The sequence below is a fragment of the Equus quagga genome, chromosome 6, assembly GCF_021613505.1.
Source record: "Equus quagga isolate Etosha38 chromosome 6, UCLA_HA_Equagga_1.0, whole genome shotgun sequence".
Lineage (NCBI taxonomy): Eukaryota > Metazoa > Chordata > Mammalia > Perissodactyla > Equidae > Equus > Equus quagga.
In genome coordinates, this window is record NC_060272.1 from 133,517,484 (window position 1) to 133,544,383 (window position 26,900).

Consider the following 26,900-nt stretch of genomic DNA (forward strand, 5'->3'; position numbering starts at 1 on the left):
AAATATAAAGGACTTGTATCCAGAATATATAAAGAGCTGTTACAGCTCAATAATGAGATAATCCAATTTTTTGAAAGATTTGGACAGTTCCCTAAGGAAGATATCAGAAGGCCAATAAGCACAGGAAAAGATGCTCAATGTCCTCAGACATCAGGGAAATGCAGAGGAAAAGCAGTGAGACAGAGCTACACACTCACCAGAAGTTACGAGACTGATTATACCCAGTGCTGACGGAGACGTGGAGACAGACTGGAGCTCTCGCACTGCTGGTGGGAATGGGGAACGGAACAGCCACCTGGGGGAAGCCGTTAGGAAAGCGACATCTCGTGAAATTAAACGTATACTAATCGTCTCACTCAGCAATACCCCGGTCATGTACTTGCTTGAGAGGTGAGAATGTGTCAGGACAAAGATGTGTATGTGCAAGTTCATAGCAGTTTTGTTCATAACATCCCAAAGCTAAGACAACCCTAAACGTCCATCTCCTGGTGAATGGATAAACCAGTTGTCGTGTGTCCACGTGATGGAACGCTATTCCACAACAGAAAGGAGCAATTACTGAGTGACTGGACCACCTGAAAGGATGAGCTACAGGAGGAAGCCAGACACGGCAGACCAGCACCGCGCGATCCCGTCTACGTGAAATGACAGGAAAGGGCAACATAGAGACAGCAGAGATCTGGGGTTTCCGGGGTCTCAGACAGGACTGACTAGAAAAGGTATGGGGACACTTATCGGGGTGACGGAAATGTTCTCTATCACAACTGGGCTGGTTACAATACTGCATGTATTTGTTAGAATTCTCTGGGTCGTTAAAATCGTGAATTTTATTGTGTGTACATTTTACCCCCACAAAACCGACCAAGTAAAGGGGAAAAAAGAAGTACTTTTAATAAAGCATATTCTTAATTCAGGGCCACTTTGGAGAAAGTTGAAAGGAGGACAATAGTTTAAGGACCATATTAAATTGAAAATGTTTGAACTTTAAACAAAAGAGTCTGCAATTTAACGCAGGGGAGTTAAAAAGTGGGAGCACAGCACCCTCTAGTGGCCCAATTGTGCATTTAAAATATCGCACTCAATCTGCTACATATTAACGTGAAAAGATGCAGTAAAAAGAAAATGTTTCGCTTAATACCCAAAGTAAATTTTTGACAGTTAATATCTACTAGTAATGAAAAGTTGAGACACCTAAGAAGAAGAGAGTGTTACCTAATTCTGAGCCACAACCAAAATCATACTTCAGAGATATTCTCATTTTAATTACAAACAGAACAAAATTGTTTGCTATCACTATTATTTAACATTTTTCTGGAAGTTGCAGTCAATGAAAAACATTAAAAAAATAAATAAAGCAGGAGCAAGATGTACAATTATTTAAAAGTACAAAATAAACTGATCACAGTTGGAAGATAATAGAATAATGTACTTAAAACTCAAGGGAATCAACGTAAAATTCTTATAATGCATTAAGTGATCAGCCATAAGATTAAAGCATAAAACCTGAACAGCTTTTCTACAAGACAACAATCACAGAATATAAGCTATAATGGAGAAAGCTTCCGTTAACAGAAGCAGACGCAGCAGCAGCAAAAATACACAAAATGCCTGTAGATAATCCTAAAAAGCAATCTAGACCTAAGGAAGAAGACTGCCAAAATCTACTGATGGGCTACAAAGAAACTTACATGGTGAGACATATGCTATTTCTTTTTTTTTCTGTTTTGAGGAAGATTAGCCCTGAGCTAACATCTCCCACCAATCCTCCTCTTTTTGCTGAGGAAGATTGGCCCTGAGCTAACATCCTTGCCCATCTTCCTCTACTTTATATGTGGGACGCCTACCACAGCGTGGCTGGGCAAGCGGTGCGTAGATCTGCACCCAGGATCTGAACTGGTGAACCCCGGGCCACTGGAGCAGAATGTGCGAACTTAACCACTGCACCACTGGGCCGGCCCCAACATATGCCATTTCTTGCTGGAGAAACTTAATGGAATATACACGTCCCTTCTCTTCAGTTTATCTCTATGTTTCACGGAACCTCAGTCAGAATCATTACAGTATTGTTTTCGGAACTTGTTCATGCGATTGAAGTTAATCCAGACACTTCATATGTGTGTAACAACAGCCCACCTTATACTGCTTCTTTTTTCTTTTTTTACTCTGCATACTTGGCGTCGTTCGGAATGCATCTTTTCGCAGTTTGCCTTCTTGTGCAGAAAGCTACCGTTTGTAGATACATTCACGTAACTGCACGTGGCGTTTCCCCAGCTCGTTCTTTCTCCTGTGGACGAGGCATTTTCGTTGCCCACGTTTTTACAATTACAGACAGCACCACTGGGCGCTCTTCTCACGCCTCCTGGTGCGCACGTGCACACACCCGCGAGCAGACTTGCCAGGACGCGGGCGAGTGCCGGTTCAGCCCCACAGATGTGAGGAGCTGCTCTCCAGAGAGATGGTGCCCCGGCTCCAGCCATGGAATCACCTCCTTTCCACAGGCTCGTCGCGTGCTGTGGACTGAACCGTGTCCCTCCGAAACTCTCACATTGGAGCCCTGAACCCCGGTGGGACGGTGTTTGGAGGTCGGGCCTTTGGGAAGCGAGTAGGGTTAGACCAGGGCATGAGCATGGGCCCCGATGGGATTAACGCCCTTATAGGAGGAGACGTGAGACAGCTTGCTCTCTCTCATCCGTGTGAGGACTCAGCGAGAAGGGGGACGTCCGCAGCCCGGGAGGGGCTCGTGCCAGACCTGATGCTGCCGGCACCTGGATGGCGGCCGCCAGCCCCTGGGCCGGTGAGAAACACGCGTCTGCTCTTCCAGCCGCCCGCCTGTGGTGGTCTGCTGCGGCCGCAGGAGCAGGCTGATACAATGTACCTCAGCTGTGAAACCAAGTGTCTTGTCGGTAATGACCAAAATTTTGTTGCCTTAATTAATAAATTTTCCCCTAAATTATTTTCTCATTTCAGTCAGATAGGTATTTTGCAACAAGTGGATTCCATAAATTTAGATTGTGGTGGCATGCCCATATCAATATTGTTTTTAAAGTTCTATTAAGTATATCATCTGAAAATGTTCGATTATTTTTAACTGTGCAGTAAAAAATCTTACAGATTCTGATCGTATTCGCTAAATTTTTTCATTTCATTATCAATCACCTTCCCAAAGTTTTGTCGCCAAGAGTATATGTCAAATGCTTTGTTATATGTAACTGGTTCATAACGTTATTTTGTATTCTCCCATTGAAGAGTACAAATTTTCTTTATGTGAACCATGAACTTGTCAGGACATTATTCCCCATTCTGACAAAACGTGTTTGATGATACTTACAACTTTCAAGTAATGTTTGTATCCAACATTTGTCACTAAGAACAAAAATAAGCCATTTATTTTTCCTGAAATTACAAGTTATTTAATACCAGAAAAAGATATTATATTTCATTATAAGGTATGGCAGGTTATCAATTTTTTTGCCCCTATTACAAATCCCTTCCAGGGGCTGGCCCGGTGGTGCAGCGGTTAAGTTCGCATGTTCCACTTCTGCAGCCCAGGGTTCACTGGTTCAGATCCCTGGTGCGGACATGGCACTGCTTGACAAGCCATGCTGTGGCAGGCGTCCCACATATAAAGCAGAGGAAGATGGGCACGGATGTTAGCTGAGGGCCAGTCTTCCTCAGCAAAAAGAGGAGAGTTGGCAGCAGATGTTAGCTCAGGGCTAATCTTCCTAAAAAAAATAATAAGCAAAAAATAAAATTAAAAAATAAATTCATTCCAAAACACTTCACCAGAACTTTGACTCTCCTCTCAGTCCATTCAGAAACTTCACATATTCTGTCAACTGCATTTTTTTTCTTGGAGAGAGTCCTTCTGGAACCCTCCTCCAGCTGTTCCCTCTGGCAGGTGCGCTGCAGGCTCTGCCCAGGGGAACATCAGGGACCTCAGGTGACAGGTCATCGTGGAGACTCTTTTACCTCTCTGTTACTACATGGCCCTCGTGTTGTTCTCTTTCTTGATTTATTCCCTTATTTTGCTGGAGCATATCCTGTAGTAGCTTCCTGAGAAAGGCTATCTGCAGAGTAAGCTCCTCAGGAACTCACAGGACTGAGACATCCGTTTCCTGCCCTGCCCCTGACTGCTTGCCCTTCTGGGTCTCAGTGGACGTGGTCTCCCTGTGGTCTTGGGGAGCAGTTCCTTCACCTCCTGTTAGCCCCCACATTGTTCAGCTTAGGTCCCTTCTTTCCGCATGGTGGGATGTCAAGCGGTTCTTGATCTCAGTGTTTTTACATTCCAAGTTTTGTGCGTTGGGGACGAGACGGTCTTTTTCCTTCCATTTTGCAGGGCACTCAGGGTCTTTCAACTGGAAACGCAAGTCCTTCTGTTCTAGAAATGCTTTAATGTTTTCTTGTATAATCTCCTCCTCTTCTCTCTTCTCTCATCTCTACTACGAGGATCCTTTGTTCACACGTCTGGAGTCCAGATTGCTCCTCTCGTGCTCTTTGCTCTTCTCTGCTATTTTCCTTCAAAGTCTCCTTACTTGGAGGCACCCTCCAGTCTCCTTCCATTACCTCCACTAAAACTTTTCTGAGCTCTCACTTTTTTAGTTTCCGAGGCCCATCTTCATTCTATGAATAGTCCTATTTTGTTTCTCTCTGCCTTTATTTCTTATATGCAATATCTTCCTTTATTTCTCTGAGACTACAAACCATAGTTTCTAGGAACTTTTCCTTTTATTTTTACATTATCTCTTTTCTCTCAATTTCTTTTTTTTTCTATTTGCCTTGGTTTCTGTTTCTTTCATTGGAAGCTTCCTGTGAATGTCTGAATCGTGGCTGTCTGATCTTAGAACAGGGTATGAAACGCTGACTGGAAAGAGTGAAGGCCAGGAAAGCTGCTCGGCTGGTGAGCTTCCCAGCAGGGGGATTTTCAGCTACCTGAGCTGTTTCACCAAGAACCGTCTTCGCTCTCGGGCTGGCGAGTTTCTCTGGAGAAGGCCATCGGGTCTCCCGCCTGGAGAGGATGACCCTCGCCACCAGTGTTCTTAGAGGCCTGTGAAGAAAGAGGGCAGGTGCTCTTCCAGTATCAACTCCCCTCAGTGATGCCTGCATCCCTGGTGCAGACTCGCTCACCTGGTCCTCTGCAGGCAGCAAACTTCCAGACGTTTCCAGGGCCGGGAAGGGTGGTCAAGGAGCAGTGTGGCGGGGGGAGGGACTTGGGGGTTTCCAACAATCCTGCTTCCTGCTGCATTACTCTCCTCACCGTCCGGGGCCTCTGGTGCCCATGATCCCTAGTCTTTTCTGCATCCTCCCCTTTCTGCATCCTCATCTGTTCTGCATCCTTGTCCTTTCTGCATCCTCGTCCTTTCTGCTGTCTGACGTATGAGTAGACTTGCTTCTCAGCTCCGTATCGCTGGGTGAGACTTCAGCTTCTCTGCACTTCAGCTGTCCCTTGTGCATCTTATCTCCAGCACTCAAGATGTCCTACTGCCATTTCCCTGCTGTTCTCTTTGTCCTTCTGGGTTATGCCTTCCGTCCATCCCTTTACAGTCTTTCATCGCTTCGGGGAAAAAACAAAAGTAAAAGTAAATCCATCCTTTTGTTTTCATACTTTGGATAACTTGCAATACATTGCCCATGAAATCATTTGTTTTTCCTGAAATGAAAAGATACAACTTGCTAATTTCAAAAAAACAAGTGGCTTACTTTTGTTGTTAGTGATACAGTTGTTGGATGTAAATGTTACTCAAGAGTCGTATGGTTCAAAGTGGGAAGCGGTAATACTTGTTTTATTAGAATTGGCAGTGAGAACGTTCCAGCTCACACAAAGAATTTGTAACTGTCAGTGAGAACACATGTAATAACATTGTGAATAAGTCACACACAATAAAGCATGTGGGGAAAAGCTCACAAATTCTATTAATAAATCTAATTGACATTTTAAAAACACCCTCACAATTTAAAAGTTTGACTGTATAGTTAAAAAATAATTTGGCATATTCAGACAGGATACTTTTAATAGAACTTAAAAGATAATATTGATGTGGACACATGACTGCAATCTAAATTTATAGAATCGATTTGTTGCAAAATATATATCTAACTGAAATAAGAAAACAATTTTGGGGAAAATATATAAATCAAGACAATAAAATTTCGATCTTAACCAATGAAGCTTCCACCATTTTGACACAAAAGTTACTTTAATAATTTACTTAAAATGTAAAAAATCCAAGTTTTTCATGGTAAATTCATGGTTTTGAGGTGCTCGAAGATATCTGAAACAATTTATCAGGCTTTATTGTCAGTGCTCATAAAACACGGTCTCAGCCAGAGAACTCAGATTGGTGCCTCACCGGGTTCTGTCGAGGCGGTGCCGTGTAAGAAGGCAGCGAAAATGAGGAGTTCTGGCCAGGAGTTGGGAAATATTAGGATGGTTTAACACAGCAGCAGCCACAACGCTGTGCTCATTTATCTCTGAAAAATGTAATAAAAACTATAAATCAGCTAACTCACTTTATCTATGCTCAATAAACTTTATATTTGCTACCATATACCAAGTGAACTTCAGAGAGGATGAAACAACGTGTGTAGAAAAGGGAATTAAAATAACGAAAAGTGCAGAAGCATACTGGGCCCGTGGGCCGAGGTGCAAGGCCAGCCTGGCAGCTCCTGGCTCGCCGGGGATCCGCTCCAGTAAACTGGGAAGCGGCGGCCATCAAACGTTCAACGTGGAGACTGTTCTAGGAACTTGACTTTACTGGGAGAAAATTCCAACTGTTAAAGCGAATGGACTAACCTGAGGAATGATCAGCGTGATGAGCACATAAAATAAGATGTCTTCATCAAGATAAGGCAGGATCGAGCAAGCACTGAGGGGCCACGACATTCCCACCAAAACAAAGCAGAATAGGGGCCAGCCCGGTGGCACAGCGGTTAAGTGCGCACATTCCACTTCAGTGGCCTGGGGTTCGCTGAGTCAGATCCCGGGTGTGGACATGGCACTGCTTGGCAAGCTATGCTGTGGTAGGCATCCCATGTATAAAGTAGAGGAAGATGGGCATGGATGTTCGCTCAGGGCCAGGCTTCCTCAGCAAAAAGAGGAGGATTGGGGGGCTGGCCCCGTGGCCGAGTGGTTAAGTTCGCGCGCTCCGCTGCAGGCAGCCCAGTGTTTCGTTGGTTCGAATCCTGGGCGCGGACATGGCACTGCTCATCAAACCACGCTGAGGCAGCGTCCCACATGCCACAACTAGAAGAACCCACAACAAAGAATACACAACTATGTACCAGGGGGCTTTGGGGAGAAAAAGGAAAAAATAAAATCTTTAAAAAAAAAAAAAAAGAGGAGGATTGGCAGTAGTTAGCTCAGGGCTAATCTTCCTCAAAAGAAAAAAAAAAAAAAAAGAATGAAATCTCATTTCCAGGAGGGCAACTATTAGGCCGTCTGAATCCGTTATATGGAATGTGTTGTGTGATAACAAAAATGAAAAATGCATTGACCTGGAAGTTCTTTCAAGCTACTGAGTCACGAAAGTTGGCCAAACGACCGACCGTGGATTGAAGGTAAAGGAGAATTGATAGAATGAAGACGACCAAATAAACCTTTCACTCCAAGGTCATTGTTGTTGACCTAGTTGGTCACCTCTGGACAATTCTATAAGAGCTGAGCCTTGCGGAGTGTCACCGTGGTTAGTTCTGCGGAATCTGAGCCAGGTTCTTTCCCGCGATCAATGCCGTGGGTGTCAGGAGATTCTCCGTGAGTGACCCTCCGTGTGGGCCCCCAGGTGACTGTCAGAGTACACGGGAGTCTAGAAGACCGGGTGTAGCCTCCTCCACTCCGTCAAGGCACAGACATGGGCCCCGGTTGATGACAGCCACAGCAAACCAGAGATGGCGCCACCGATTTCAAAACTTTGTCAGATGCCTCCAACGTTGTTAGAATGTTTTGTCAAATGATTTGCACTGCTGATTTCATCATTGATAAGCAATGCATATACTGCTCAATATATAGAGAATTCAGTTTATTGAAAGAGTAAAAGAGAACATATTTTTGATTTAGAGTTTCTACATGGATTCATATTGCCACGCCGCTGGTCAGACAGCATGAATCAGACTGACTTCTCCAGCCCCACCTGCGGCCAGCCCCCCTTTGCAGTCAGTTCGGCCACCTGGACTGCTGTCCTCTCCTGCACACCACGTGCCTCCCTGGCCTGCATCCCGTGCAGTGCTGACCCCTCTGTCCACATGCTTCTTCTCAGCCACCTTCGGTTTTGCTGGTTCCCATTGAATCTCCAGGAGCAATTTGGAAACCTGTCCTCTGCTGACTCCTCCTTGACCCCGGGTCTGGACAGCCCCCATTTTACACCGTGCTCCTCTATCAGAGCCCGTCTGCTTGGTTTCCATGCACATTTGCCCATCTCTTCGTCCGTGTCCTGGTTACAGATGAGTCACCCACCCAGCCCCGGGAACTCGCCCTATAACCAGAGTGTCTGTAGGTCCCTCATGTGCTGCTCTGTCGTGGTGCCACCAGCCCACAGCCCGGGCAGCGTGGAGCTGGGTGTGCAGAGACCCCTCTCCCTCCTCGTGGTCTTCCTGAACAAGCTCCGTCCATCCCATCCAGGAATCCTGGAGGTGGTGCCATTTCTACCTCCAAGACTGCCTCCTTCATCCTTCCAGCTCAGGGAGACTGCCCTCTTGTAGCCCTCCAGATCCCAAGCCTGAGACGTGGGGATTGTTCTAGAAGTGCCCATCTTTCTCACTGACCAGCTCCAATTGACCACCAAGTCCTGTGCATGTCTCCAGCCACCTCTCTCCCGTCCCTTTGTCTGAGTCAGCTCGGGTGCTCTGACAGAATCCCCATCACAGACTGAGTGGCTGAAACAACAGAAACTTATTTCTCGCCGTTCTGGAGACTGGAAGTCCAGGATGAGGGTGCCAGCGGGGTGCGGTCCTGGGACAGCCCTCTTTCCGGGTGCAGAGAACTGACATCCCACCAGCCCTCACGTGATGGAAGGAGGGAGCTGCCTGGTGCCTCCTTTATGAGAACACTAATCCTGGCATGGAGGCTCCGCCCTCATGACCCAGTCACCTCCCAAAGGCCCCTGCTCCTGGCACCACCACCCTGGGGGATAGGTTTCAACACGTGACGGTGGGGGGACAGACATTCAGACCACAGCAACCTCCCCTGCTGCCCGTCCTCACTTTGCGGGAATGGGCATCATTGCCACGGGCGCCCTGCCTCCCCACCCCTGTGTCACTCAGCCTGGCATCTGAGCAACCTGCCACGAGGCTCGTCTGGTCGAGCGGATGCAGGATCGCTCTCCAGGCAACCAGGTCGGGCCGGGAAAGGCGTCCCCAGGGCCTGCTGCCCTGTGGCTGCCGGCTAGTATTTTCCACACTCCCTGCAGGTCTCTGCGATGCAGATTCGTGCCAGTGCCGGAAAGTTCCAGCTTGCCCTCGCTCCCCTCTGCCACTGCTGACCACCAGGCGCTTCACGGCAAACCCACAGTGGCGGAAGCCTCACAGAGGCCCGGCTCTGTGCCTTCCTGCAGGGCCCTCCCTCGTGGTCCCACCGTGGGATCCCCTGCAAGCCCCGCCTTGCCCGCCCACGTGCATCCTCCCCCCCCCCACCACTGTGTCAGGGCGTTTCCTGTCTTGCACCCCAGGCCCATAACTCACACGGTGGATTCGCACTCCTGACTAATGCAAGTCACTCTCCTAACAATGTGACGCCCAGGCCAGAGCACCTGCGGTTCCCTGAAGGCAGCTGGGCTTCTGGGCGTGCTTTTCTCGCTAACTGGAATTCTCCTCCCCGCTGGTGTGTACCCAGCTAATGCCTTATCCTTCAATCCCGTCTGGCAAGCCGCGGCCTCCTGGATACTCCCTCTGGGAGAAAACGCTATTGACTGGGAAGAGAATGTCAGGATGACACTTCGGCTGCAAGCAACAGAAACTGAATCTGGTGAACTCAAAACCAGCAAAAAATACAGGAAGACCATCGGCAGATCACAGCCATGGAAAAGCCAGACAGCCGGGCCCGAGAAGCGTGGAGTTGTCAGCAGAAGGGCCGCATAGAGCAGCTATTTGGAACATTCTACAGGATGTCTCAGCTCTAACCTCTCCCCACAGGGGTTCTCAGCTCAAGACACGGATTTCCAAGGAAGAATCTGATGGGCTATCTTGGATCCTGTGCTCACCCTGTGATTAGGGTGGTCAGCGTATCTGCCTCTGCTTGGGAACAGGGCACTTCTCTTGCCAAAGAAAGGGGGAAGGGACCATCAATCATCTGCCATAATGGGATGCATTTGGAGGAGCTTCCTGAATCGATATTCTGGCTCTGCCACGTTTCCGCCGAGAGAGCTCAGCATGTCCTTTAGTGTCTCTGAGATTCCATTTCTGCGCGTGCAATGCCGGCCACGCAGGGCTGATGAGAGAACCAGAGGGGAGCATTAGTGCTGTTTCTCATGATGGCCAGTGTGGTGTCACCCAGGCCACAGCCCTTGTGTTCTCGTCTCTCAGCAGGCCTGACTTTCCCATCAGCTGGGGATGACTAACGGAGGTGACCCAGCAGAAAATCCAGCCAAAACAGGGAAGACAGCCTGACCCTCATTCCACACAGCAGAAGAAAAGAGAGCTGGAAAAACATGAGAGAGCTGACGGAGATGAAGAAGAATGACCTTGATTTCAATCACTAACGAGTTATGACTCGTTGAGAAATGTTCTGTAGCATGAGGCAGAGATCTGACTGTGTTGTATTGGTGGCTTGTCTCAGAATTATTTGACAATCTGTTCTTTCACCACCGGCGCGCGATGTCTCCTGTGCCACTTGATGTCTCAGCCACGCGCAACAGAAGGCCCAAAGCAGGTGGGCGTACACCCTGCTGGAGGGCACAGAGCCCAGGGGAGGGGGCCTGCTCACACTCTGCCCTCTGGCTGTGGCCTCCGTGGCTGTGCCTCAGCCCACGTGTTGCCTTCCTCCTCTGGATGCTGCCCCACTGGAGCGAAGAATGGCAGCCATGGTTCCAGGAGTCGCAACCTCACGTCAAACATCCAGAGGAAGCGGGTCTGTGGCACAGAATTTCCCAAACTCCCTGAGCTCCACACCGGGGAGCAGGGACCATGTGCCCCTGTGAACAGTCACCGTGGCCCTGGCATGAGATGGACTGTTGACCATTCCACCTGCCAAGAAGCAAGGTGTACTTCGGGAGACAATGGTGGAATCAACGTCCCCAGAATCACATGCAAGGAGGGAGTGGTGAGTAGATGCTAGGGAAACAGCAAATAGGTGTTCACAACGCTCTGGCTCTCACCTGAGGTCCTAGAACCAGCAGCAACATCCTCCTCACCTGGGAGCTTGTTAGAATGGAGAGTCTGTATGCCCGCCCCACACCTGCCAACTCAGAATCCGCGTTTGAAAAGATGCCCAGAGTGCAAGGAGGCAGCGCGGCCCTGGAGGGCACACGAAGACGCAGAGGCAGACCAGCTGGTCAGTATGGGAGTAGAAAGTCAATTTTACCAGCACTAATTTGCCACAGGAAGTCAAGGCAAGGTCATCAGCCAAGAGAGGTGTAAAGAAACAGAGGAAGCCCCTCCAGGAGAATGGTACAGTTTAGAAAGAACTGGCTGGAGCAGGGGGGAGAGCTGGCCAGGGCCACTGGCATGGATGGCTGGTCTGAGTTGAGGACACATGGTGGTGAAGAGCATGAACTGGTCCCCAAACCCTAAAGCTGGAGATTTCATCAAGCGATGCACACTATTTTAATTCTGGAAGTAGAAGTGGAGTTATTTGATACAAGTTTGGGAGGATTGCAGAGCTTCTGTGGTTGAACGGCAAGGCAACACACTTCTTTACCGTGCTGGCAAACTGTGGTTCAAGTTACTCATCAGCTCTGCAGGGAAGAAACTCACCGAGGACGGGTGACAAACCGGAAGGGCCACAAGATCAGTGGGCTCAACTCTGTCAAGTAGCAGCATTGTGGATGCAAGGAAATGAGAGCCCTGGAAGAACAGGTAACACGAGACCTGGGGCACTGGACTCACGGTTCAGAGACGACGAGCTGTCGGTGATGTGGTCCAGCGTGGAGCTGCGCAAGGCATTGTGGGGCGAAGGAGTGAAGGAAGGCATGGAGAGTTACGGAAGCCAAGGAATGTCAAGGCCTGGAGCTGGACCATTCACATTGACACTGATGGGCCCATCGTGCATTTTCACACGGAGGTGGCAAGGAAGACTGAGCCGGTGAAGGGGGTGTGGGGAATCGGTGTGTGGCACTGAGTAGGGATAAAGAGTGGTTTTGAAAGATGGAGAGGGTTTAACAGGGTGCACTTGGGCCCATGAATGGGGAACGAATCACCTGGAAGCGATATTCTTCATGAGGCTGAGAGAGTTCCTTCCCAGTGGCCCTCGGGGACAGGGGACAGTGGCGTGCCCAAGGGTAAGGCAGGGATGCAGGAGGGCAGCAACGTCAGGGGACAGCCAGTTTCAGGAGGAGCTGGGCTGTTGAGAGCCTTTCCTCCTGTGAGGAGAGGGAAATGGAAGGGGGCTTGTTTACCATGGGTTGTGCATTCTGAATGGCACCATGGAAGGATCTAGAAAAAGAAGAGTTATAGAAGGAAGAGTACAGGAGTTGGGGGTGGAGAGAAGGGGAGGGAGGAAGGAGATGTCATTTCTATGACTCCTAGACGTGACAGATAAAATGTCACAAACATGTGAATAGCAGAGCTGGCTGCCCAGGAGAAGCCCGAATGTTAGTGGCCCCATGGGAACAGAACAGGCTTGGCCCACAGATGTGGGAGAATTGGAACTGGGACCACCTTACAAAGCCCAGGACCCTAGAAAGGCTGTGTTCTCAATGACAGGAGATCCTAGAAAAATCCACCACTGGCAAAGGGAGACAGCAAGAAAACACGTCTTTCTTGGCCCCAGCTCTGGGGAGGAAAAGTATTCTTCCCTGAAAGTTTGTAAGCTCTGGTCGCAGATCCTTTGGACCTATTCTATGTATATGATCCAGGAATGCTCAAGCCAAGAACCTAATGTGTCCCTGGCTTGGTGGCACTGGGAGCATGAGAGTTCCCAGAGCAAAGTCCCACCAAACACGAGCTCACAATCCAAAATCACAGGACAGGCCACCGATGAGCTCCAGTCAAAAGTCCACAGAAACACGAAGCAGGGCCGGCCGCCCCTGGACCGCAGGCCTGGGGTTACTAGACACACAGTGCAAGGCAGGGCTGAGGAGAGAGATGGAGGAGGGGTTGGAACCGGGAAAGGAACACAGTACCATGAAGACAGCAACGAGAAAGGTCAGGTAGCACCTTCTTTGGCCATTCAGCCACTTCCTGATTCTTTACTTCAGAAAACTTGAAGGTGGGCCTGAGAAGTAACCAGTTGGTAGATCATTAAAATTATTTTTTGGAGGCCAGCCCAGTGGTATAGCAGTTAAGTTTGCGTGCTCTGCTTTGGCAGCCCAGGGTTCACAGGTTCAGATCCCGGGTGCGGACCTGCACACCACTCATCAAGCCGTGCTGTGGCGGTATCCCACATACAAAATAGAGAAAGATGGGCAGAGATGTTAGCTCAGGGACAATCTTCACCAAGCAAAAGGAGGAAGATGGGCAACAGATATCAGCTCAAGGCCAATCTTCCTCATCAAAAAAAATCCTTTTTTGATGATAGATTACTATACAGATATTTGCTGTGTCACAGAAGTAGTCCTGACAACTTAGTGAATCAACGACTTAAAAAAAGCTGCTTCCATCCTGTCAAAGAAAAAAATCCCTAACCAATCTATAAATCAAAATTGGGATGAGTTTGTTATGAGCGGGATCTGCGGACCATGTAGCCCGGGAGAGCCCTTCCACAAAGGAACGGAGCACTCCAAAGAAGTGGGGTGGACAGAGTGGTTACCTACCATCAAAGAGCAGGTGTCACATCTGATTGGAGCGTCCCTGTTACAACAGTCACAAGATTGCCTTGCCGGCACAGCTATGCACACAGCAACTGATGAACCCAGCGGGCCGCAGGTCTGTGGTCACAGGTGGGTGGTCCCAGGGTGAGCACTGCAGGCCAGCAATCCCTCCTTAGTTTAGGGGGAGGTGCTTATCCCTAAGGAACACCACGTTGGGGAAGTTACGTACTTAACTTGAAGGGCATCGTTCCCGTCTTTGGGGCACAGCAAGTGCCTAAAGCAGACATACAATGCATGCTCAATGGCCACGTCAGGCCCTTTTGGAAAAACAAGGTCAGGCTGAATTAGATTTACGCCAAATGGCTTCCTCATACACTCCAGTATATCCTATTGCTTGTCATTTATTTATCAATCCATATATCCTTATTAATCTAAGGAAGGTTTCTCAAGGGAAACAGAGACAGACAGAGAGAAAGACAGAGATCCAAAGCAGGGCTCCCTACCCAGCGAGTACTGTGCCTCCACAGGCACCTGAACTAATCAAACAAAAAAAGCCCCAACCATCTCCAAAGGAATGAATTTCCAATAAGACTTTACGTTTTGTGTTTAAAAGTATTTATCAAAATTTGTAACAGACTTTTACTGTTTTGCTTTCACATTTGTACTACCAACCCAATCCAGAAGAAATATATATTTTTTTAACTTTGGAGGCTTGTGATAACAACGGATTTTATTTCAATTTATACTGAATTGTAGAATATGCTCCTATATGAGTTCCCTAGGGCCACATTTACAAATTACCACAAACTTTGCGGCTCAAAACAACAGACATTTCTTTATGAAAGTCCTGGAGGCCACAAGTCTGCAACCAAGCTGCAGCAGGCGTCTGTGGCTCGTGACCGCATCCCTCCAGACTCCGCCTCCGTCATCACGTGGCGGTCTGCCCTCGGCCTGCACCATGTGTTTCTCAAATCTCCCTTCATTTCTCTGCCAAGGATGCCAGTAACTGGACTTGGGAGCCACCTAGTCCAGGATGATCGCATCTCAAGATCCTTAACTTGATCGCCTCTGCAAAGACCCTCTTTCCAGATAAGGTCACATTCACAGCGACAAGGGGTTAGGACTTGTTTTAGAGGAACACGATTGGACCCAAACAGCTTCCAAGCATTAAAAAAAACTCATTAAGAGACAATTTTGTGAGGAAATCAGAATAGAAATATCTGAAAAATATTAAATGATGTAAAATTTCTAACTATTAAGTTTATGGATTTTTAAATGGATGATGTTGAGAATCAAATTGTAAGATGTTAATATTTAGTATACACTGGAAACTACATTCTTTACAACTGTTTAAGCTTATGATGAAAAATTTTAGTTGTTAATTTTATAATACGCATAAAAGTACTTGATTTTTCAAAATTCTTCTAGGGAGCATTAAAGGGAAGCTTTGACAAGTGGGACATAGAGGAGCCTCTGAAGGTGGGTCCGGGACCATCGCACAGGAGAATGAAGCACCTGGGTCTTCAGGAGGAGGGAGACAGGCAGGATGGAACAGGTACTCTCAGCAGCCTGGCACACTGTTCTCCAGCCAGGTGGTCCACCTGCCAACCTCCCGTGGGCTGAGGTGGAATTAGCGCTGTTTTGCAGGGCTCTGGTCTCAGCGATGGGAGGGTCAGTTTCCGATTTTCACCAGCATTCTCATCTAACCCCTACATGTTGTGTCCTCCTGCGCACAGCTCTGCCCCAGCCCCAACACGGCAAGGGCAGCGGGCTCCAGGCTGATTGCCCGGTGCAACTCCACGGAGCAGAAAGCCGTGGCCGAAAGAGTCTCATGGTTCCGCCTGTGTCGCTCAGCCATGATGGGCTCAGAACAACCATCCACCAGAGGAGGGCTGGCGGCTGCCCCTGCCGCCACTGAGAGCTCCCTCTGGCCACCAGCACCAAAGGGAGAGATGAGAAGTCCTTTCTTTGTCTGCTGTGAGTGGCCCTGCTGTCAGCATTTGGCCCACCGCCTCTTTCTCTTCCCTCGGCCTCAGAGACGCAGTGCTTCACAGAGGACCCCGGTCCTCCCTGTGTGATCAACCCCCAGCAGACGCCTGGGAGGCGGAGTCCCAGCACCTGGCAAGGATGAGAGTGTGTGGGGACCGCCAGCACACAGGGCAGGGCCTGGGCCACCCGGAGCAGCCTGGGCAACTCTGCAGGAGCCTCTCCCGGGCTGGCCGTTTTCCTGGGACATTCTCCTCAGTTCTGGGGCTGGTCCTCAGCATCAGAGACGCAAAACCCCAGAAGGATGCACTTTGAGAGTGGGCCTACACAGACTAAGATCAAAGACTGATAATGTGCTCGTTCCTTTACTCCAGGTCAACAAAGTTTAGGGTGAACCATATGAATGATTTTGTGGACAAACGACCTATTTTTCAGATATTGGAATCTCCTATCTAATACTATTCTTGAGCCCCTCCCATGTCCCCTGCCTGTTTCAGGTGCTGGACTCAGAAGGTGAAAGTGACAGCCCAGGTCCCTGACATTGGGCAGGTCATTCAGTGCACGACCTATAGCCTGGGTGGTGCACACCGTGACCTGGTGTTGAGTCTGATGTTCACGGTGGAAAGGCTGCCCCTTTTCCAGTCCTCAGGCCTTGGGACAACAGCACCAGAACGGCCCATTCAAGGCATGTATGTGCACGGGCACACATGTGTATGAAGGAGAGAATGAGCGAGCACGGGTGTGCTGGGGGGCGTGGTGGTGGTCCTGCCTTTCGGGTTTGCCACCCTGTCACACTGATGCTCCGACTGCCACTTTTCTCGTCTTCGGTGCTTGCTCCTAACGTGGCTTTCTGCATCGAGATGTGGTGTCACTGACACATGTTGAATCAGGACCGAAGAGCGTCAGAAGAAAACAAACCAGACAACAAATGCATATCCTGCTGATAAGTCAATTATTCATTTTTTTGGAAAAACAACAATCTAATAACATACATTACAAGAAAGGCAAGCAAGGGACTGGCCCAGTGGCATAGTGGTTAAGTTCGCACACTCCACTTCAGTGGCCCAGGGGTCACAGGTTCAGATCCCAGATGTGGACCTATCACCACTCATCAAGCCATGCTGTGGCAGCATCCCACATAAAACAGAGGATGGTCAGCACAGATGTTAGCTCAGCGACAATCTTCCTCACCAAAAAAAAAAAAGGCAAGCAAGCCTGTGAATAAGGTAAAACAGGAGGCAATAAATGAGATGATTGGATCAGAGAGATTTTCTGACTGTTCTGTTTAAATTTATAATTAATACTTTGATTCTTTTTAAATAGTTCAAGGGCCATCCATCACCTGCACGAGCGACTACAGTGGAAAGAAACCGTCCTGGAGGAGGCTGTGAAACATGTGAGTCAGTCAGTCTGGAATTTAAATATTGCAAACCAACCACAATGTGGTTAATCCTTAGCCCGGCCGCCTTTCAAGGGAGCAAAATAGAATTTAGTGAAGTGGAAAAGACAGTTTACGAAATTGATAACTGTGACCTTAAGGAATTTCGTAAGCACGACCCCCAAGTCCAGCCCAAATCCGGCCCTCGGAGCTCTTTACAGGTTGCTCGCTAATTCTCCAGAGTCCGCAATGTTGGAAGCACAAGAGCTGTCACGGCAGGTCAGCATGGGACGCTGATGGACGGATGGACGGAAGGGCCTCGGAGGCCCCGGGTGCATCAGGAATTGCATCAGGAAGGGAGGAGGCCAGAGGACCCAGGGACAGGAGCAGGCGGCATGCCTACGGAGAAGAGTTAACTGGGCGGAGCGGGGAAGGAGCAACTCTGGACGGGGCCAGTCCAGGCCTGGCCACTGGAGATGGGCCTTGAATCCCTGAATCTCCGACCCCAGCCATGCGTCCCTGCATCCAGCCCAACCCCGATCAGAGAGGGCAAGGCGCAAAAAATGTCCCCTGAGTGACGGAGCTTGATTAGTTAGTTACAGATTTGGAAGCACCTCATACGGCACAAAATTGGAATATTTCTGAATAACGTTTTTGAAACCGTGAGGGTCCCAGGCACTGAAGAGTCCTTTGGGCCGTCAAGAGCAACAGCACGGTGAAAAACGTGACTGCTGGAAACTTTTCCTCAAAAGTCCAATCGCTGGGAAGACTCCGGGCGTGACACAAATTTATGTGTCCATCTCTGGCCAGGGGCGCCCAGAGATTCAGCTAAACATGATCCTGGCTATGTCCATGAGGGTGTTTCTGGGTGAGATTAGCATTTGGCCTTGCAGACGGAGTAAAGCCTCCCCAGCGTCGGTGGGCATCTTCGGACCCACTGAGGCCTGAATGGAACCGAAGGGCTGAGGAGGGAGAATTCGCTCTGTGCCCGACTGTCTTCGAGCTGGGACGTCGGCCTTCTCCTCCCTTTGGACTCGGGCTGGGACTTGGGCCAGCTGCACTCCTGGGTCTCCAGCCTGCAAAGAGCAGACCGCAGGACTTCTCAGCCTCCAGGACCAAGTGAGCCAGTTCCTTAAATTAAACCGTATTTGTATGCTGCGCTTCTCTGGGAAACCCAGACTAGCACACTCATGTTCATCACGCAAGGCAGGAATCAAATCACACTTGTAAGATGGCACTGGTTTTGACAATTTAGTAGACATAAATACATACATACACGTGCATTGAACAGTTTGGGAAGAAATTCAGCAAAAAATTCTGGTGGTTGAAATTGAGTTGTGAGACTATAAAGAATTTTTTGCTTTTTATACTTTTCTCTGTTTTTCCTGTATACTACAACATGTGTAATTTACTTTCACCAGAAAACAATAGACGTCTGTTTTTTATAAAATTATACTGTCCACTTTTAGAAGCGTTTATTTACAAACATCAAAAGCATGGAAACAACCCAATTGTCCGTCTACCAGTGTCACATGTACACGTCTGTCAGAACTCACCCAGAGGAACATTTTAAATACATGCAGTTTGCTGTGTGAATGTTATGCCTTAATAATGTTACCATTTTTTAAGCAACAAACATTGCCTGGGTGTAAATAAGTGAATGAATGAATGATGGAATGAATGAATGAAACTGTGAGATCCACTGCTGCCTGGCGTCTTCCTGAAGAGCATCTGCACACACTGAGGGGCTTGCGTGTTAATCTGCCCCTGATTAGAGGGTCTTGGGGCCACGCCTGCACCCCGGGCCTGCCCCGGACACCCTCCCTCCTGGAGCTCTCTCTGGCCTGGAAAGAACATCCCCAGGGGTGCCAGCAGTGCCCCCTGGAGCCGCCTTCCTCAGTGGCAGCCAGGAGTTAGAGGACAGACATCTGGAGGCGTGGTCCGCAGGCTCTCAGAGGGTCCCAGCGGGATTGGACCCCAGCTGTCCCCAGTTGAGATCTGCTCCTCCCCACTCCCCAGGTGGCTCTAGACCCAGGACAGCCTCCTGTCCTCAGCCCTTTCCCTTGGGGACTTCAGCCTGGAACAAGGCGGGGTCTTTCCCCAGAGCTCCTGCAGGCCGGGGCTCCCACACCTGGGGAAACCTCCTCTGACGCAGAAGGGAGGAAATAGAGACCACGAGATGCGGCAGAAAGCTGCCGGTGGGCAGACGGTGCCAGCCTGGGAGTTGGCCCCTGGCCGCTCTGGTGCCCTTTCCTCCCAGTGTTTGTTTATGGGGACAGCAACCCCAAACACTCATGCCTCGGGGCTCCGACACCTGCATCCAAATGGGCCTGACTCACGCAAAACACACAAGAACAATAAACCGCCCGCCTTGTCTCCACATCGGGGATGTTCCGGGTCAGCCGTGCATCTGACGTGAAATAGTGGGATGTGTGCAATAATGGCTCCATGCACTTTTCTCTTTTTTTTTTTGCTAGATGTTGTTTCTCATTTAATTTTATTCCTCCCAAAAATGATGATGAGTTACATATACCAGTTTTGATATATTTGTAAGAGTTTAATACAAATACAATCACGCACACACAAAACTCAACAGAAAATGCTTCAAACTAATTTTGGTGTGAAAACTGTGGTCAGCGCAAATGGACCCAAGAGAAATAACTGCCCGCACGTTAAACAATTTGCAAAATGCTGTTTACGATCATTTTCATGAATTCTACATATTGCAAGAACCAGCTAAATGTCGTTAAAATCAAGCTTTTCAAAGAAAAGATTAAAGTGCTCATATTCCCATCTGGGCACCACAGGTGTTTTCCTGGTCCGTTCTCGGACTCACAGTCGCAGTGTGCTTGTTATTTCACGTGAAATGGGAGGGCGTCTGCCACGTCATTGCGTCACCTTCAAAACTACCCTCTTTGCCCTCTTCTCCAGTATACTTGGGCTGGCCCCCATTGGTGACCTTGCCGGCCATTTGGAATTTTCCCCTATTGTAGATAACGCCACAATAAGAGTCTTCCTGACCTTATTTTTTCTTTCAGTTGTTTCCTTGGGATAATTTCCCAGGCACCACATTACTGGGTCAAAAACTGTGAATGATTTCCACGGTTCTAGATAACAGGCTTGCGAGCGGCCCTGCCAACCGTGGCCTGGCCAAGTGTGAGAATGTGAAGTTGGAAGAGAGTCAAGGGCCCCCCAATGGAGAGGGAGCCAGACAAAGTCTGACAGAGCCACACCCAGAGCACCGGGAAACCGCTAACAGGACGCCGGCTCGGACTCTCTCAACAGGTGAAATGTACCTGTTAGCTGGTCAGTGTTATTTTGTTTTGTTTTTTAAGAGCATCAAATGGGACTCACACCCCTGGTGACAGCTGTGAGCGAGGGTGACGGGCGTGAGCACATTGGCAGCGCGTGCAGGAGTCCGGGGAGAGAAGAAAGTTTGCATTTTATGGGGCCTTTTCTTAGTGCTCGTGACGTACGTACACTGATACAGCACACTGGAGCCTCCGCTCAGCTTCCTTAGAGACTCCGGCAGCCAGCATTCCCGTGGACCCCACGCTGCACGCCTGGACCAACCCTGAGGGCCCACTCTGCGGGGGGCAGCAATTCCCTGCCTGGTCCTCCCCGTGGTCGGCAGCCTGGCCGGGAGCCGGGCCAGCCCTCCCCCGCCACCTAGCCAGCGGGCTGTGTCCACTCCACCCCCAGACGTTGCGGAATCTGTCCGTCTCTCTCCAGCGTGCTGCACCCCTGAGGCCAGGGCACCATTCCCCGTCCCCTGGACGACGGTGGGGACGTTCTCGCTGGTTAAACACTCGTCTTGTGGGGCAACTTCCATCCTTGTGGCCCTTACACTGCTCACACGGAAGCCAGAGCGACAAAGGACAAATCACAGACGCAGATCTGCTTGTGTCATCTTCCTCCCTTGAATTCTTGACGGCTTGCCATTGCTCAAAAGGAACATGGCCCAGTTTGGCAGCCAAAGTCATATGCGCTACTTAAATTTTACTTAATTAAAATTAAAAACTCAGCTCCTCAGTCACACTAGCCACATACCAAGGGCTCAATAGCTACCCGTGGCTGATGGCTACCATATGGGACACTACAGGTTTAGAGCTTTACAGAAAGTTCTGCTGGATGGTTCTGCACCCAAAGATAAAGCAAAACCTTTAATTGACCCTCAAGACCCCTCCAGCCTCCCCAGTCTCACCTCCCTCAGTGATCTCTATACTCACCGCCCTTCCAATCCTTATGTCCTGAGTCCCTTCCCACCTCAGGGCCTTTGCACATGCTGTGCTCTCCCCGTCCCCTCTAGCTAATTCCTCTTCTCCTGTTAGAATTTGGCGGTGGTATCCCTGCCTCAGAGATGCGCCTGTCTCCCCAGAGGAGGTCGAAGCCCCTTCACAGGGCAATCCCACATCTCCTGGACTTTTCCTTCAAAGTGCTCGTCGCCACCGTAACTTAGCGAATTGTGTCACCCATTGCCTAGTGTTTCCTTGCCCCACAAGGATGGAAGCCCCGGGACGGCCACAAGACGAGTGTTTAACCTGTCTTGGACAACACCCAGAACCCTGGCTCACAGTGGGAGATAGATGAGTATTTATGGAGTAAATGAATGCGTTTACCTCCGGACTCAAACATGGGGAAGCATCGGAAGTGTTAACAACTGGCAAACAGGACGTTCCTCAATTCCAGCTCAGAGTAAGCGGGTTAAATGTTTGACTGTCCAGTGTCCCTTCATGTGGCATTTACTCCAAGGACAGGGAGGGGCCGGGGATGGCAGACTCAAGTAGAGAAAACCAGCTGAGCTGCCCGTGGTTCGAAGGACTTGGTCCAATCCTTGCCAGTGCCTGCACGGGGAACGGACGTGACTGTTGACACTAGAGCCCGGAGCCGAGGGCAGGCTGCCGTCACAGGGGCCTGTAAATCGGCGCTGCGTTCACCTGAGTCTCACGTCCTCATATGTTAGAGGCACACACTGAAGTGTGATCAGGGAGGAAGATAGGACGGCCAGGATCTGCTTCAACGTGAATGGAAATCCACAGGAAAAAAGGAACTCTGACCCCTGCCTCACACGTGCAGTGATAAGTGTGGGAGAGATTGTAGACACCAAAAAAGTAACACTGGAAGGCTTCTGGGGAGAGAACGTAGAATGTCTTCACGATGCGGGAGTAGACAAAGGCTTCTTAGGGCACACAAAGCAAACCACCAAGGAAAACGTTGGTGAATTAACCTCCCTCAAAATGTGAGACTAGCGTTCGTCAGGAGACGTCAGTAAGAAAAGGAAGAGGGAGCCACAGACTGGGAGGAGACATGCAAAACGTGCACAGTGGGGTCTCGGTATTAGCAGTGGTCGTGTTCTGTAAAGTCACCGTGAACACTGAGTTCGCGAAGACAGAACCACCGCTCCCAACAGAATACACGGTTAGGTCCCCATGAGCCCCTGGTCACAGCATTTTCATCAGCCGATCCACGCATGACCTTGTTTCATGTGTGTTTCTGTTCACAGACACCTTATTTAACGTGCATTGTTGATTCACGCACACTGAGCTCACGGCCAACAGCGCTTGACTCACCCTGGACAAAGCCCATCTAACACACGTGTTCTCTCCATGAGCCATCACAGCCTTCTCGCCCTCAGGAACAGAGACAGCATTCAGCACCATCACCGACGGCATTTTAAACAGCAAAATCACCCACAAAAAGTACAAAAATGCAAAAAACCTGGCACTAAATAGACCATGAAAAGGACACTTGTTTTCAGTATGAGCTGAAAGAAGAAGGCAGAGGCCAGCTTGTTCCAGCTCAGCTGGGGACATGCGAGTCGGTGACTCAGACCTCCCCGGCTCTGTGCACGTCCATGAAAATGCCGTGGGAATCAACTGACAAATACATTGTAGCAGCAGATGAATTTTTAAATAAGGAATCCAGGAATGACGAGGATCAACGATACCTGTCAAAGGACTGGAAGCAAGAGCACGCAGAGAACTTCTGCAGCTCAGTCGTAAAAAGGCAAACCACCAAATTTCTTTAAGTGGGCAAAGGATTTGAACAGACTCTTCACAAAGGAACGTACACACATGGCCAATAAGCACACGAAAAATTGCTCAGCTTCATTAGCCATCGGAAAAATGCAAATTTAAGCCACATTGAGGCACCAGCACACACCCAGTAGCAGAGCCACAGTGTGAAAGAGTGACAGCTGCAAACATCTGAGTAACGAGAATTCTCACGCGCTGTTAGCAAGAACGTGAAATGGCACATTTCTCTTTGAAGAGGTTCTGGCAGTTTCTTACACAACTAAACGTTACCTATCCTCTGATTGAGCAATTCCAATTCTAGGTATTTACGTAAGAGAAGTGAAAGCACACATGCACACTCACACAGAGTTCATAGCAGCTTCATTCACAGTAGTCCAAATCTGGAAGCAGCCCAGGTGCCCTCAACCGGTAAATGATAAACTAATTGTGGTATATCCCCAAAATGCAATACCACTCAGTAACCCAACAGAACAAACAGGCATGAATTGCAAAATCAACGTACTGAGTTAAAGAACCCTTTCACAAAAGAATACAGAGTGTATGATTCTATTTGTATGAAACTCTAGAACAGGCAAAACTAATGTGCAATGGAAAGAACCATAACCGTGATTCCTTCCGAGGGGCTGGGGAAGGGGCCTGACTGGGGAGGGGCGTGAGGGAAGTTTTTGGGGTGGTGGTGATTGTCCACATCTCGACAGGGGTTGGCTTACACAGGTGTCTGCATTTGTCCAATACACCAGAGGGCACATTTGAGACTATAAGTTTCACAGGATATGAATTTCACTTTTATATCTATATCGATATCTATCGATCTATGGATATACATAGATATTCAGGAGAGACATACATCTCATGGCCCATCTTGTTTCATTGACACCCTCACCACTTCTGTTCCAGACGTATCTCCATCTGTCTCTATCTATGCATATTTGTATCTCTACCCATCTGTATGTAGATACAGATCTATATATTATATCTAATCTATCTATATAGAAATCTATCTATCCATATAGATATAGCTAGATGGAGACAGAGATGATAGAGATGGAGATGAAGATGATGGAGAGAGAGAGATTTCTGGAACAGGAGAAGCAGTGAGGGTGTAGATGAAACATGGTGGGCCATGAGTTGACTGTAGTTGAATAGAATGAGGGTTAGTTTTACCCTATGGTCTGTTTTCGCATGTGTTTAAAATTTTCCAGTAGGAAGCATTTACAAATTTTGAGTCTTGAAGTTTTGGGAGTCTTCCAGAATCCTGTGTTAAGTGTTAGCATCCCTAAAAAGAGCTCGCATCTTAAACCTTTAACATCTAATTTATCGGAAGCTGACTGTGTGCACTGATGCCCTGGAGAACCAGGGTCCTCAGGGTCTTCCAGGCAGGGAGGGGGTCTGGGGAGGGGAGCCCTGAGCCTGGCCTCCATCCCGGGGTGCAGCTTAGCCCTCACACGGCCTCAGGTAAACCCAGCTAGAGGAGGAGACAGTAAGGAAGACTTCCTTCAGGACGGTGGCAACACGGGCGGGAGATGGGCCCACTCCCGATGCAGCACAGACGGCCAGGGGGCAGCGGGGGTTACAGCAACGAGCAGAGGGAGGAGTCGGCGGGTGGGTGAAAAACCACTAAGGAGAAATCCAGGCTGGGGGCAGTGGTGGCCATCTGACGTCCCGGGTCCGGGACAAGGAGTGTGAGCAGATCCCAGAGATGGGGGCTCTCCCTAAACTGACTCCCTGAACTGACTTGGTAAAATTTTCGGCTAGATGGGCTAATGACAGGGCAGGCAAGGTGGAGGCCTAGATAGAAAGAGGGTCTGGAGGAGCCTGTCTCAAGTTTGCTCAAGGACAGTCTTTGTCACAGAGCAGCCAGAAGACCCTGGGGCTCTGAGAATCCCCGAGTGAGAAGGACGGGGCTGCAGGAGGCACAGAGTTCCCAGAACCCCAGCGGGACACCGGTGCCATCCTTTCTGGATTCCGTGGTCCCTCAGCATCCACTGACCTGAGCAGCTGTGTGATGTTGTTCCCTGGCTCCGAAGGTCAGACCTGAGTCTGGACGTTTCAGAAGGAAGTTGCTTCTCCGGCTCCTCCAACACCATCTCCAGGATGTGGGCATCTGCTGAGCAAACGGTGTTTCATTTAGTAAATGTGTCAAAAGACAGAATTGTTTCCCCATGGTGCATTGACCCCCACCAGGCAGAGTCCAGGGGTGTTTGGGGTCCCTGCCCCCCTCTCTCTAAGCTCCTCGCAGACGCCGGGTGCAGCTGGAAGCTGATCCCTCTCCTGTGAGAAATGCCCAAGGCCAGGTTCTTCCAGAAAACCACGGGTCTCTGCTTTCAAGGGTGTGTACCTGCCACTCCTTGTCCCTCCTCAGGATGTATGAAACAGCAGCTCCCCAGACTGCGCCCCTTCCTGCTGCTCCTTCTCCCCTGGCCTTGTTCTACCACCTTCTCTAACTCCCTCCTCTCTTCTGTGTCTCGCGTGTGAGAAGCTGGATGCGCAGGGCAGCCACCCGCCTGGTGGACTCGGGGCTGCACCCCTGCCTTCAGAAGACCGTCCGGCCCAGGAGGTGCTGGGCAACTGCCCAACGGCATGTCACATGGGTGACCGCCTAGGCCAGCTGTCACACTTGCACGGTTCCCCCTAAACTCCTCAGCGTCCGTGTTCTGAGTCAGCCCGACCCATGCAGAAGAGATTAGACTCAGCCTCCCTCGCCTCGGCCTGTGTGGGAAGCCCCTTTTCCTACGACTTGCATCCCTCAGAACGGAAGTTTCTGTTGCCAGCGTCGACACAAGTGGCTGTGCCATTTCATGCAGTCGCACCGTCCCCAAGTCTTGATTTCCTCATCTAGAGAACAAAGCGACTGCCCCAGAGAACCCTCGTGTCTGACCCACACTGAGAGACTCCGGTTCTGGAGAAGAGATTCCTCAACCACATCCAGACACTGTGGAATGCCTGGACCCAGGGAGCCCTGAGAAGAACTAGAACGTTCTGTGCAGGAAACCGGGCACAGACAAGAAGACAGCTAGGACAGTGACAGTGAAGGACCCGGCTCCCTGGGGGCAGCGGGCCAGCGAGAGCGCAGGTAGTACTTGCCATAGGAAGAGCCCCTGTCCTCGGGGCCTGCTACTCCCTCTGGGAGGCAGGGGACCACCCACCTGGGGTTCAGCTCCTGGTCACAGTGTCAGGGAAACCAACAGGACTCATAACTCCAGCTCCAGGGTCGTCAAGTTCAACTCTCACCTACATGCTTGTTACTATTTTTCCTGCTTTAAAATACCCTCTGTCATTTCAGAAACATCATGAGCACTATGATTTTAAGGTGTGGCTTGTACAGTTCCCTGGCATGTTGGAGCGTGGCGTGAGCCCAGGCCAGAGTTTCTGGGGCCTTCTCTGCAGTTAGATGTGGACGTCACCTAGGGCCTGCTGTGAATGTCCAGAACAGTCTGTGACTCCGTCCGCCTGTCGCTTCTGCAACCCTGGGTGGAGCCCAGCTTACCCTCCCAGAGGACGAGGGGCTGGGTGGGAGCTGGGGTGGCACACGGTGACCTCGACACGTGGCTGAGCTGGGGCGATGAGGTCAGAATGCACCGCACCAGGCCAGCCACCCCTTCCCACCCC

The 26,900-nt window shown here is 49.6% G+C and overlaps 1 long non-coding RNA gene across 2 annotated transcripts; it reads right to left on the minus strand.

Annotated features, from left to right (window-relative positions):
* Positions 1–206: 206 nt before the first annotated feature.
* LOC124241324 (uncharacterized) lies at positions 207–25,807 on the minus strand. 2 transcript variants are annotated; one of them, XR_006889173.1, is made up of 3 exons: positions 25,630–25,807; positions 25,282–25,395; positions 207–295 (listed from the first exon to the last, which is right to left on the minus strand). It is a non-coding gene; the product is annotated as an uncharacterized LOC124241324 (long non-coding RNA). The 2 variants fall into 2 exon arrangements; XR_006889172.1 differs by lacking the exon at positions 207–295 and adding an exon at positions 18,177–18,332.
* Between the last annotated feature and the right edge of the window lie 1,093 nt (positions 25,808–26,900).